Source organism: Pteronotus mesoamericanus, unplaced genomic scaffold, assembly GCF_021234165.1.
Source record: "Pteronotus mesoamericanus isolate MK-2021 breed Mesoamerican mustached bat unplaced genomic scaffold, CSHL_Meso_final contig_94, whole genome shotgun sequence".
NCBI lineage: Eukaryota > Metazoa > Chordata > Mammalia > Chiroptera > Mormoopidae > Pteronotus > Pteronotus mesoamericanus.
In genome coordinates, this window is record NW_026555285.1 from 8,320,461 (window position 1) to 8,334,770 (window position 14,310).

Here is a 14,310-nt window from a genome sequence, read left to right on the forward strand (position 1 = left end):
TTTTTCACTGTTCAAATACATTCCTCCATTTTCCCAACAACACTTTCCCCTGCCCCACCCACCTCAACCTCCCACCCTCAATCCTTCCCTACTTTGGCTTTGCCCATGGGTCCTTTATACGTGTTCTTTGATTTGACCCTTCCCCTTCCTTTTCCTGTTACCCACCTCCCTCCTTCTCTCACGCCACTTTCGGTTTCTTTTTTCTTTCAATGTTGCTGGTTATATTTTCCTTGCTTCTCTGTTTTGTAGATTAGGTTCTACTTATAGGTGAGATCATATAGTATTTGTCTTTCACCCCCTGGCCTATTTCACTTAGCATAATGCTCTCCAGTTCGATCCATGCTCTCATGAAGGGTAGAAGCTCTTTCTCTGTTTCTGCTGCATAGTATTCCATTATGTTATGTACCATAATTTTTTATCCACTCATTTATTGATGGACACTTTGGTTGCTTCCAGCACTTGGTTATTGTAAATTGTGCTGCTATGAACATTGGGGTGCATAGCTTCTTTTGAATTGGTGTTTTGGGATTCTTAGAGTATAATCCCAGCAGTGGAATCACTGGGTCAAAAGGCAGTTCCATATTTAGGTTTTTTTTAGGGAATCCCATACTGTTTTCCACAGTGGCTGTACCAGTCTGCATTCCCACCAACAGTGTACCAGGGTTCCATTTTCTCCACAACTTTGCCAGCGCTCCTTGTTTGTTGATTTGTTTATGATGGCCATTCTGACAGATGTGAAGTGGTATCTCATGGTGGTTTTAATTTGCATTTCTCTGGTGACTAGTGATGCTGAGCATCCTTTCAAATGTCTCTGGGCCCTATTTTAGTCCTCCTTGGAGAAGTGTCTATTCAGGTCCTTTGCCCATTTCTTAATTGGATTGTTTGTCCTCCTGGAGTGGAGTCATGTGAGTTCTTTATATATTTTGGAGATCAAACCCCTGCCTGAGGTATCATTGGCAAATATATTTTCCCATATGATTGGTTCCCTTTCCATTTTGCTGATGTTTTCTTTAGCCATGCAGAAGCTTCTTTTTCTGATGAAGCCCATTTGTTTATTCCTTCCTTTTTGTCCCTTGCTCTAGGGGACATGTCAGTGAAAATATTACTACATGGGATATCTGAGAGTCTCCTGCCTATGTTCTCTAGAACTTTTGTGGTGTCGCAACTTATATTTAAGTCTTTTATCCATTTTGAGTGTATTTCTGTGGATGGTGTAAGTTGGTGGTCAAATTTCCATTTTTTACATGTAGCTGTCCAGGTCTCCCAGCACCATTCGTTGAAGAGGCTATTTTGATTCCTTTTTATGTTTCTGCCCACTTTGTCAAATATTAATTTATCATAGAGACATGGGTTTATTTCTGGGCTCTCTATTCTGTTCCACTGATCTTTGTGTCTGTTCTTATGCCCTACCAAACTGTTTTGATTACAGTGTCCCTGTAATGTAATTTGATGTCAGGTATGGTGATCTCTCCTACTTTTTTCTTCTTTCTCAAAATTGTTGCAGTTATTCGGGGTCATTTATGGTTCCATATAAATTTTTGAAATGTTTGTTCTATATCTGTGAAATATGACATTGGTATTTTAATAGGAATTGCATTGAATCTATAAATTGCTTTGGGTAGTATGGACATTTTGATGATGTTAATTCATCCAATCCATGAACACGGTATATGCTGCCATCAATTTGTGTCTTCCTTAATTTATTTCTTCAGTGTTGTATAGTTTTCTGCGTAAGGTCTCTTACCTCCTTGGTTAAGTTTATTCCTGGGTACTTTGTTTTTCTTGTTGCTATAGCAACTGGGATTTTTTTCCCCTGATTTCTGATTCTGATATTTCATTGTTGGTGCACAAAAATGCCTTCGATTTCTGAATACTGACTTTGTTTCACGCTGCTTTGCCAAATTCATTTATTAGGTTGAGTAGATTTTTGGTGAACTTTATGGGGTTTTCTGTGTACACCATCATGTCATCTGCAAACAATGATTGTTTTACTTCCTCTTTTCCAGTGCAGATGCCTTTTATTATGTTTTCCTGTCTGATCGCTATGGTTAGGACTTCCAATACCATGTTGAATAGAAGTGCTGAAAGCAGACATCCTTGTCTTGTTCCCAGTCTTAATGGGAAAGCTTTGAGTTTTTGTCCATTGAGTATGATGTTGGCTGTAGGTTTTTCATATATGGCCTTTATTATGTTGAGGTATGCCCCCTTTATTCCCACTTTGCTGAGTGTTTTTATCATCAATGGATGCTGTACCTTATCAAATGGTTTTTCCACATCTATTGATATGATTATATGGTTTTTGTCTTTCTTTTTGTTTACATGATGTATTACATTTATTGATTTGTGAATATTGAACTATCCCTGCGTTCCTGGGAGGAATCCCACTTGATCAGGGTGGATGAACTTTGTAACGTATTGTTGGATGCAGTTTGCCAATATTAGTGGAGGATTTTAGCGTCTATGTTCATCTTCGATATAGGCCTGCAGATTTCTTTCTTTGTTGTATCTTCATCTGGTTTTGGGATTAGAATGATGCTGGCCTCATAAAAAGAGTTTAAGGGTCTTTCCTATTCTTGGATTTTTTGGAAAAGTCTGAGAAGGACGGGGGTTAGCTCTTCCATAAAATTCTCCTGTGAAACCGTCCGGTGCAGGGATTTTTGTGTGCCAGGAGTTTTTTGATTACTGCTTCAATCACCAGCTCTTATAGATCTGTTCAGGATTTCTGCTTCTTCTTCATTCCATGTTGGAAGGTTATATTTTTCTAGAAATTTGTCCATTTCATCAAGGTTTTCAAATATCTTGGCATTTAGTTGTTCATAGTAATTTCTTACAATCCTTGGTATTTCTGTGATATCAGCTGTTATTTCTCCTCTTTCATTTCTGAGATTATTTATTCAGGTCCTCTCCCTTTTTATGTCAATGAGTCTGCTTAAAGCCTTGTTGATTTTATTTATCTTTTCAAAGACCCAATTCCTAGACTTGTTGATCCTTTGAATTGTTCTTTTATTCTCTATGTCATTCAGTTCTGCTCTGGTCTTGATTATTTCCTTCCTTCTACTCACTCTGGGCTTTGTTTTTTGTTGTTTCTCCAGTTCTTGAAGATATAGGGTTAGGTCATTTATTTGAAATGTTTCTCTCTTCTTTAGGGATGCCTGTATTGCTATGAACTTCACTCTCAGGACTGCCTTTGCTGTGTCTCATAGGTTTTGGACTGTCGTGTGTTCATTTTCATTTGTTCCCAGAAACTTTTTAATTTCTTTTTTGATCTCATGATTGACCCATTTACTGTTTAATAGCATGCTATTCAGTCTCCATGATTTTGAATGTTTTTGAGTTTTGTTTTTGTTTTTGTTTTTGTTTTTTTGAGGTTGGTTTCTAGTTTCAAGCCCTTGTGGCCCGAGAAAATGCTTGTTACGATTTCAATTTTCCTGAATTTGTTGAGGCTTGTTTTGTGTTCTATCATGTGATCTATCTTTGAAAATATTCCATGCGCATTTGAAAAGAATGTGTATTTTGCTTCTTTGAGATGAAAGGCTCTATATATGTCAGTTAAGTCCATTTGACCTAATGCATTGTTCAGTTCCACAACATCCTTGTTGATTTTTGTTTGGAAGATCTGTCCAGTTTTTACAATGGGGAATTAAAATCCCCTACAATCAGTGTGTTGCTGTCTATATCTTTCTGGAAGTCCTCCAAGATTTTCCTTATATATTTGGGTGCTCCTATGTTAGGTGCACATAGTTTTACAATGTCTGTGTCTTCTTAATGGATTCTTCCTTTGAGTATTATGAAGTGTTCTTTTGGGTCACTTTTTATGGCCTTTGATTTGAAATCTATTTTGTCTGTTATAACTATTGTGACCCTGGCTTATTTTCCTGCCCATTTGCTTGGGATATTTTTTTCCCTTTACTTTCAGTCTGTGTAGGTCCTTTATTCTGAGGTGGGTCTCCTGCAGGCAGCAGATGTGTGGGTCATGTTTTCTTACCCATTTGTTTTTTGATTGGAGCATTTAACCCTTTTACATTTAAAGTTATTATTGGTAGGTACTTATTCATTTTTTCCCTTTGAACCTGTGTTACTCTCTTTCTCAATTTTTTTCTTCATCTTTTTATAGCAGTCCCTTTAGCATATCTTGTAATGCCGGTTTGGTGGAGGTATATTCTTTTAGCCTTCTTTTGTCTGGGAAATTCCTTCTTTCACCTTCCATTTTAATTGAGAGCCTTGCTGGATAGAGCAGTCTTGGTTGCAGGCCTCTGCTTTTCATTACTTGGCATATTTCTTGCCATTCCCATCTGGCTTGCAGTGTTTCAGTTGAGAAGTCAGCTGCCAGCCATACCGCGGATCCCTTGTATGTTACTACCTCTTTCTCCCTCACTGCCTTTAGGATTCTCTGTTTCTCTTTGATATTTGCCATTTTAATGATGATGTGTCTTGGAGTGGGCCTCGTTGCATTCCTCTTGAATGGGACTCTCTGTGCCTCCTGGACTTGTGTGACTTTTTCTCTCCTCAAATTAGGGAAGCTTTCCATCATTACTTTTTCAAAGAGGTTCTCTGTCCCTTCCTCATCCTCTTCTCCTTCTGGTATCCCTATTATATGGATATTATTACATTTCAGATTGTCCTGCATTTCCCTAAATATCTCTCCATTCTTTTTGAGGCCTTTTTCATTTTCTTGCTCTTTTGGGGAGCTTTTTTCTACCCTGTCCTCCAGCTCGCTGATTCAATCCTCTGTTTCATCTAGCCTGTTTTTGATTCCTTCTACTGTGTTCTTCAATTCAGAAATTGTATTCTGCATTTCCTATTGCCTCATATTGATAGTTTCTATGTCCTTTTTCATGCGGATATAGTTTTCAGTAAGTTCCTCATATTTTCCCTGCAGTTTTGATAATTCTCTTTGAGCTCACTAAGCTCACTGAGCTTCTTCTGAACCATTGTTCTGAACTCAGTATCTGAAAGTTGACTTGTCTCTATTTCATTTAGTTCTCTTTCTGGGGATTCCTCCTTTCCCTTCAAGTTGGGGGTGTTTCTTTGTGTTCCCATTATTTGTGAGACTCTTCTTTTTTGTTTCTGCTTCTTAAACTGATCAGTCTTGTGGTGTGAACTTTCATGGTAGAAAACTGCCAGGAGCCGCGTGGAGTGGAGATCCCTCAGTGGGGGCAATGGAAGATTGAGAAAGACACAACACAACACAAAGACAAAACACAAGACAGTTTAAGGAAAAGCAGGGGCCAGTTGGAACATTGTCTTCTGATGGAGAGACAATGACCTGAGTACGTTCTTCGCTTCTATTTTATAGGGTTTCGTTAGATAAAGCTCAAGGGAGTTGTGCAGACTTAAGGGAACACTGTGGGCACTGATTGTTCAGTCCCAGGCTATCTACATGATAAAGCTTTCTTTTGCAAAGTTTGCAGTCATCTCCTGCTGAAGCTTGCGGTTATCTGTTCCCTTCTCAACCCCTGCGTTCTGGCTGTCATCAGCTGCTGGCTTGCTCTGCTTTACAGATGCAAGCCGGTCAAGCATGGCTTTGCCAAGCACTCAACCTGCTTTTGATGTCAGTTTTCACTGTCCTCCACAGAAGACCGCTCTTTTTTTTTTCCTTTCTGGATCTGCCTCTGATGATGTCACATGTTGACTCCAATTGAACTTAGGTACTCTTTTAGAGACCTCCAGGAATTTAATGTCTGTGGCCCTCTCCTTCAGTTGTTGATCTAGTCACTCTGCTCTCAGCAGTCAGGCTGAGGCACCACAGGGTAGGGCTGAGTCCCTTCTGTGTGCATGGTTATTGTGTCCTCTCACGCTGCTGCCACTGAGAGGAGTGGTCTGCCTGAGCAAGATGGCTGCTGCCATATGGGGGAGGAGTCAGCACCAGGTGCCTGCCAGCTACTCCCTCAATTCTTCCCCAAAGCCTGCTTCCAGACTCTCCTCAAGTGCCTCTAGACCACTCTGCACCCCCCTTTAATGAGGGATCTACTATCTGTGACTGCTGCTCTATACTCAGCAGTTGAGCTTGTGCACCACCGCCAAGGTAGAGCCTCCTGGGGGAGGGGCTGTTGTGTCCTCTCAGGCTGCTGCCACTCAGGGGAGTGGTCTGCCCAAGCAAGATGGCTGCTGCCATATGGGGAATGAGTCAGCACCAGAACCCCACTGGCTATTCTCTCAGCTCTTCCTCCAAAGCCTCCTTCCTCAGTCTCTCATCTAGCAGCTCCAGCCCACTCTTTCCCTGCCTTTGCCAGAGCCCAGGGTAAGTGGATGCCAATACAAATTTATGCATTGGCCTTTTAAATGGCTCTTTGCATCTCCAGCCTCCCACGTCTAGCAGAGAGCAACCCTGCTGCTTTTCGCAGCTGGCTCTTATCTCAGTACTTTATGGGCTCTGGTGCTGTAGGCTGGAGAGCCCTGCATATGGTCAGACCTCGCTCTTCTCAGGGGGATCCAATTATCTGTTTAAATATCCCACTGGCACTGCTACGCATGGGCACCCACCCCACCTTCTTGAGTCTCTTCTGCACTCATTACCAATTAGGTTGTGCTAAAGCCAATTCTTCTGTCTGTCTGAGGTTTTAAGTCTCCTTTCTCACTATTGTTCAGTTGTTTTCCAGGTGATTTCTCCACAATTTAGTTGTAATTCCAGATTGGTCCTGGGAGGAGGTCAATGTGACTTCCACTCACTCCTCCACCATCTTGAACTCCTGCCAAACTGGCGACCCTTTGATTTGCAGGCCAGGACTCAATCCCCTGAGCCACACCAGCCAGAGCTCTTAATGGTTAGCTTTCATGTGGAATATAAAACCATTACATTAAAATCCATTAGTCTTTATCACAATTCAACGTTTGTAATATTATGCATTCGTCCTTTGGAAAATACAAGTAGGTATTTGAAATGTTGGCACTTCTATTATACAATATAAAAAATTACATTTGTTTACATCACTAATGATCTCATTGGAAAAGTCTTTAAGTATTGTGAAGCTGTCAAATTCATGGTAACAGATCCAAATTTTACAAAATTCTAGTTTTCACTTAAAAACTCAAATTTTATCATTGGCCATAAATACTATCTGTTGTTTCCCTTGAAATGTCAGGCTCAAGTTTCTCATTTTTGAGAAAAATGTCTGCCAAATACACAAGTCTGTCAATCATTCTTTCAAATAAATATGGTGTTCCATGGAAAAAGCAGCTAGTCAACCTTACAATTCAAATTATAGAAGTGCTTTTCCACAAGAACCAGCATTTATTCATCTAACATGTAAATTCCCATTTGTAAAACATGTTTTAACAATTATGAGAAAGTCATGACAGAGGGTCATGGCAGGACATAATGAAAATCTCAAATTTACTGCCAGTGCCTGGTAGGGAAGAATACAATGACTATTGTATTCAGTTTTCTGTCACTGCCTAGGCTGGTCCTAAGGTACAAGCAATTGTGTCTACCATTAGTGCAAATGCCAATCTAGTGAACTGAGTAAATCATTTCCTTTCAGTTTTATAAAATGGTTTTTACTTTGCAGTCCAACTGAAACAGTATTGGGACCCCACCATAACAGTTGCTAAGGTAGGAGAACCTACCATACCTCACCTAGTTTGAAGAGTTAGGGTATTAGTGTTACTTGATGTCATTAGCTACATCAGGGACCATTAGCTCAAGTATAATGTGACATATCTCCTGATTATATAGACATGCTCCTGTACCATTAAAATCACATAGATTTCTTTTGCAACTGGCCACAGCAACTATTGTTAAGTGCCAAAAAATAAAAATCCCATGAGCAATTTTCTTTTGTCCTTAAAGGCAAAAGCATTCGGTGACCTTCTGTCTCTAGACTACCCCTGAGGGATGGCAGAGAGTTAGGTTCTCTGAGTTCAACAACCTCTGTGGAGTCAAACAAAAGGGAAGAAGAGGGTTACATGTCACCGACCGCATTTAATAAGATCAAAAAGGTCCAGTTCAGAGCTTCTTTTCAAAGTTTTTTATCATATATGCTTGTGAGCTTGCCACAGACTAATTTAAAATCAGGAGTGTTAGAAAGTAAATCAGAGGTTTACAGCAAAGAATGTGAGAAAGAAGTTCCAACTTTCCCTTATATTGCTAAATACACCCAATATAATAAGTATTCTTTGGACATTTAGCACAGAAAATAAAGTACAATCTATTGCCATTTATTTTATTGCATAAGAACAAAAGAGCTTGAGCATTCTAATTGTAAAGTCAAAAATGTGTCAGGAAAATACACACTAAGAGGTTTATATGAAAGTTTGTATGTGAAAGGTGCCCAGATCATAGCAGGAACAGGGAATTTGCCTTGCCTGCTGCCTGTTCAGCTCAGTCTTTATCTTCCTGCACCTTGTTTCATCTATGGAAAAGTAATATTTGGTCAGAAATAAGTGACACAAATCAAAAGATTTTGCTTTTTGAGACATCTTCAGGTTTGCAGAAAAATTGAGCAGTTAATTAAAATACACACCTAAATTCTGTATTTTGCCATGTATAATACACACCTACATTTTTGTGCACATTATACACAGGATTATTATACCCATAGTACATAATCATTATACTCATGTATAAGGCACATCCTTATTTTTCCCTCAAAAATTTGAGCAAAAAAAATGTGCATTGTACACGGTAAAATACGATATTATGATGAACTAAATTACCACAATTGAAGTCACCTGGGAACAGCATTTTGAAGTCCAATTTTTATCAAGACTTTTAGCCTACCTACAAGGCTTTAAAAAAAAATTGGGGAGCTTATCTCAGTCCTGTGACTAAAAAAATGTCAACCTTCTGTGGTCTTGTGTTTGCTACCTTATCTGCTTTTCTACACTCACTTTCTAACCTGATTTTATTTTTTCCTGATTTATTGACTCAACACATTCTGCCCTTCTAACAATATGACAGATTTGCAATCTGATCAATACTAACCAACTCAAGGCAGCTGGGAGGAGAGCAAAACCACCATTATAACAGAAGGAGGGGCAGGCTTTAACAGGAATGAAATGGTAATGTGTCTGTATAATTAGCACAATTAATTATTATGGCAGCAGCAGATCCTGGTGGACCTGGCACTGACATGGGTCCCAATTTTAGCACAAGTGGTCATGTGACTTTAGAGAAGTCATTTCAATCTTTCCTTCATTTATAGATAAGGAAACAGAGATCTGGAGAATTAAAATGTCCAAGATCCTTTCCAACTCTAAGGTGCTAAGATGATAAATTTATGTAGTTTTTCAGAGCCACTATATTTATTCAGTGTTTAATTTACCAGACAAAATGCTTATAAAAAACAAAAAGTCTTCCAACAAATCTTTCAGAGGCTGCCAAGATTTTCCTCCACATTTTTGCATTTTCTATGGCCTGAGCTATTTGTACTCCATGTTCTTCTACTTGTGCTCATCTTTGGACAGTAACTGGGCAGGCTACTGACTTCTGACTGCACTAAGTCTTTCTGAAATAAAACAGGAAATGATAAGCCTACAGTTACTTCCATCCTATGTTCTAGTTTTGTTCTCACGTAGATTAAATTTTCAATTCCACTCCTCAAATACTTACTGAATGTGAACCCAGAAGCCAGGCAAGGTAGTAAGGCCTTGGAATTCAAAGAATAAACAACTCGGTCCTTGCTCTGGACACTTTTACTACTAGCAAATAATAGCTCACATGTATTGACTACTTGCTAGGGTTTTCTATTTATTACTCATTTAATGATCACAACTTGTAAGCATTATTATTATCTGTATTTTACTGAAAAGGTGATGAAAATTACTTAAGATGATTCAGTAACCAGATGACAGAGTCAGGATTTCAATGTTCCTGCAAAATATATATTGGTCTTTCATGTGCTTTTATTTTACATGAAAGGTTTTCCTGTCTCATACTTTACTCAGCTTGAAGATGCCTTTAAGATCTATCCATGATGCTGTGATACATCTAATGTCATTCTTGTGTTTATAGATCTACTCGCTTGATCATGGTGAGTTTGTAAAAGCATTGTTGGATTCAGTTAATGTTTTAGTTAATAATTATTCATCTACATTCAACAGTGAAATGGGACATGTTGTTTTATATGTAGTTTATATGATACTCATCCTTTGGTATTTATAGCAACTTCCTTTATTGCTTCATAAATGCTTTTTCTTTTCTTTTTTTTTTCTTTTTTTGGTCAAACTCCTCCTGTGTCCATCTTACGTCTGTGTAGGGTTCTCCAAATCTCAATATGGTTCTTTTAATCTGTTCTTTCATCTGTAATTCTAGGAAGTTAATCTCTGTGATTTCTTCAAACATTATTTCTTTCATCAGTTTATAACTTTGTCTTTCTGGGACTCCTATCAGATGAATAATAGCATTTCTATTTCTATCTTCTGTGTCCTACACTTTGGCTTTTCTTTTAAATTTTCTCTCTTGATCCGTTCCTGCATCCTTCTAGGAGAGACCCCCGGCCTGAAAGTCTATCTCACAAGCTTAGTCCCAGTTGTATTCCTCCATGAATTTACTCCATCTCTATGCTATTTAGCTCAACTATTAAATTTTTCAGACATATTTCTGCTTTGTTCTTTTGTACTTCTCGATCTTGTCTAGCAGTACTAATAGCATCCCTTATCTCTCTAGGTATATTTCATCACACACCAATGTGTCAGTGACAGTTTAGGATGGCTAGTGCTGTCTGGCTTGCTGTCCTTAAGGCAGTTGTTATGATTCAAGAGCCTACTTCCCTGGGGGTGTTTCCCCCTTTTTCTGGGAATGCATTTTGGGGAAAAGCCAAAAGCTTTACTTTGTGTCATGGTGGAAGATTTAAGGGAGGAATGATCTCCAAATGGGGAGTCCAGGCACCACAAAAGCATTGCTAGTTGGTCCCATTTGCTGCTTCCTCACCAAGCAACTACTCCAGCCAGAATTTTACATCTAAATCTTCAGGGATGCACAAGCTGGAAGGGACAGAGTCTCCTCCACCAGTACCAGGAAGGAAGGAGGGGCTGGAAGTCAGTAGGTCAGTTCTGTACCTGTGTCCTGATGCCCCGGCCCAGCACAGCTGCTGTGCCTCCCTGGTCACCCAGAGCAGGCATGTCATTTAATAGCCTCCTGCTGCTTCTATAACAAGTTACCACAAACTTCATGGCTTAAAGCAACAGAAACCATTGCCATATAGTTCTGAAAGTCAGAAATCCAAAATCAGTTTCACTAGGCTAAGGTCAAGACTTTGGGAGGGCTGGTTTCTTCTGGAGGTTTCAGAGGAGAATCCATTTCCTGCTCCTGGTGACCACCTGTATTCCTTGGCTTGTGGTCCCTTCCTCTACCTTCATACCACATCACTCTGATCTCATCCTCCATGGTCACATCACCTTCACCTCTGACTGACCCCTCTTGCGTCGGCTCTTACAAGGACTGTTGTCATTCTATCAGGCTCCCAGATAATCCAGGATAACCTCCTCATCTCATAGTCTCTAATTCCGTCACATCTGCAAGGTCCTTTTTCTATACAAAGGCAAAATTTACAGGTTTCTGGGGTCAGGGCAGAGCCATGTTTAGAAGCCATTATTCTATCTACCACCCAGGCTCCAATAGGCTGAGGAAAATAAGATTACACATTTTTGAAACACTTATTGCATACAGAGCATTATTGGGGATAGAGGGGAGCACAGAGTTAACAACTACAAATGAGATTATATCTCTCTATAAAGAAACTTATAGTACAGGTATAGTATAGAAGACAGGCACATAGAATAATAGGATATGGGCTGTGTATGAAATAAACCAGCTTCAAGGTTTAAAACTGTCATATTTCAACTCTGTCCTGGTAGCATGGCTGTATGAGAGGGACCTTTAGGTTCTGAAATATCAACATTCCCCTGGTCTTGACTTGGACCGGGAGGCGCTCTTTCTTGCACTATTAATCTTAGTTAAGGGGCATGTTCTGAGCTCGGCACTTGGGGTTCAGAATCAGGGAGGTGGTGTAAAGACACATAAAGCCTAGCTCCTGTCCTTAAAAGATGTTCAGTCAGCGGGAGAGCCATGCATACGGCAAATGAAGGAGGAGGACACGGTGTGCTGGAGCAGAGTGCTGCCTCCCGCCCGAGGAGGTCTGGCTAACCACCTGCCTCAACAGCAGTGCGAGCTTCACCGGTTCCCAGGTGAGCAAGGAGATAAGGGCAACCCAGGCTGAGAACCACAACTGCACAGAGGCTTGAGGGAGATGACACATCCTGGAAACAGTGAGCAAGCAGCTCAGTGCATGGGGCTGTTTCAGCATCTCTCCTGTGCTTAAGGAGAGATCAGCATCAGAGCTCTCTCCTAATCTCCCCTCCAACCTTTCTTCTTCCTCTCCTTTCTTCTTTCCCATTTCCTTAGCAGGGGAATGAAAAAGATGTTACAGGTATCACAGTACTTTTTTCCCCTCAACTCAACTCCTTACATGACAACAAACTGAAAACAGAGGGCTTGGCAAGAGGAAGAGAGAGAAAAATCAGTTGCACTGATGTTGTCAGCCCTCAAAGGGCCTCCTGACCATTGTTTCATCTCTGGAAACTTTTATCTCATATACTTACAGCACCTGCCTTCAAAGGCGTAAGAGCCTTTCCGATACTATCCTGCCCCTTGAACACAGGCAGGGGAGCCGTCCTCAGATCTTCACTGCACAGCTGAGAAAGGGAGCTAACAGGATCTCAGATCTCCTGTGCATGTCTCTCGGGAAGCTACAGAGGGCTCAGTCCCAGAAACACACCTGACTCTGGGCACCAGGTCCTGACAGATGACAGTGGACACCTAAGTTACAGCTTTGTTGTAACAGAACAGAATCTGAAAATAATAAGGATTCTCCAAGCTGGCTGCGGCAGAGAGGGCTTTTTTGCACCCACGGTCTGTTGCAAGGTGGGAAAGAAAGACTGAAAAAGCCACCTTCCTCCACAGTATTTATTTCCACAGTGTCACAGAGAATACACATAAAAATGACCAGGGCATGGAAAATGAAAAATGACTATTGTATGATACAAATTAGACAAGATATCTTAGACCATACATGTCTACTTCACAAACACTGAATCAGGAAATCCACAAAGACCAAACTAACGTCATAGTTCCTTTCTGGCTAATAATGACTCCTTAGCTAGACAGGAGTAAACAGCATCCTGTGTCTGGTACTAAGCCCCTGTGCACACACCCTTGCTAGGAGGACACCCGGGGACTGACCGGGTGGGCCGGTTTATAGGCTGTTGACTTTGTGTAGGGAATGTAGGGCGGAGCAAGTATTTGCTGTACTTCCCCCCTCCACCCCCGCTGGGGACACACTGATGCTGAAAAGCTGCCCCCTTGACCTGTGCTCCTATGCAGGGTTGAGCTGACCAGGGCCCAGGATGCTCACGCATTGCCATAAACAATGCAGTCAGACCAGCAGGGAGAGCACGCTGGCTGTGATTCAGGCACAGTTCAGAAGCACGGCTCCAGAGATGGGGGCTCTGGCAGATCTCCCGTTGCGAACTGACTGCTGGCGTTCAGAAAACAACTATCATAAAGTCATTATAGCCACTTCATCCACGATTTCCATGGCTTGCTTAAATGGGTTATGTTTTCCATGAGTAACACAGAATGCACTTCCATGTTTTCATCCTAGATGTGGAGTTAAATCATCCTACTCTTTCCGTTATTTATTTCCTACTGTTAAAAACAAAACATGGGTTATTTCTCATAGGTTAAGCCTGGGGCGTCCAAGGGGTCTGCAATTCTTAAGCATATGCATTTGTAACATCCAAGAACATACCTGAACTAGATAATATAAAAATTTATAGCTCTTTGAAGCATATTTTGCAAATTATAAGAGAAAAAATGAATGATTTTTAGTCTATGGGCTTATAGTAAATTAGAAAAAAAAAAAAGAACTAAAATAGAAACTAATTTCTACCCTCTGTGTGGACAGGGACCCATTCCTAAATTCTTCAATTCGCTTGAATGTCTTAATGCAGTTAACACAATAGGCGAGAAGTACATATTGCTACCATTTATTCATTCATTCACTAAAAAGTAGTTTCAAGCACTTAATATGAGCCAAGCATTGTTTTAGTCACTCAAGATATAGCAGAGAATAAAAGAGACCAAAAATTTTCTGGTCCTATATTTCATATTTTAATACTTTCCAAATCATTGCCAATGGGACAGAGGCAATAAAAACACTGGGATCACAAACCCTGTGCTTCTTTGGCATCACAACTTTCCCTAGTAAATGGTGGGGGCGGGGAGGGGCAGGAGGGCAGTGGAATGAAACTCAGCAGGAAGGCAATTGGTTTACTGGGGCTCGGATTTATCACAGCCATTTACAAGGTTAT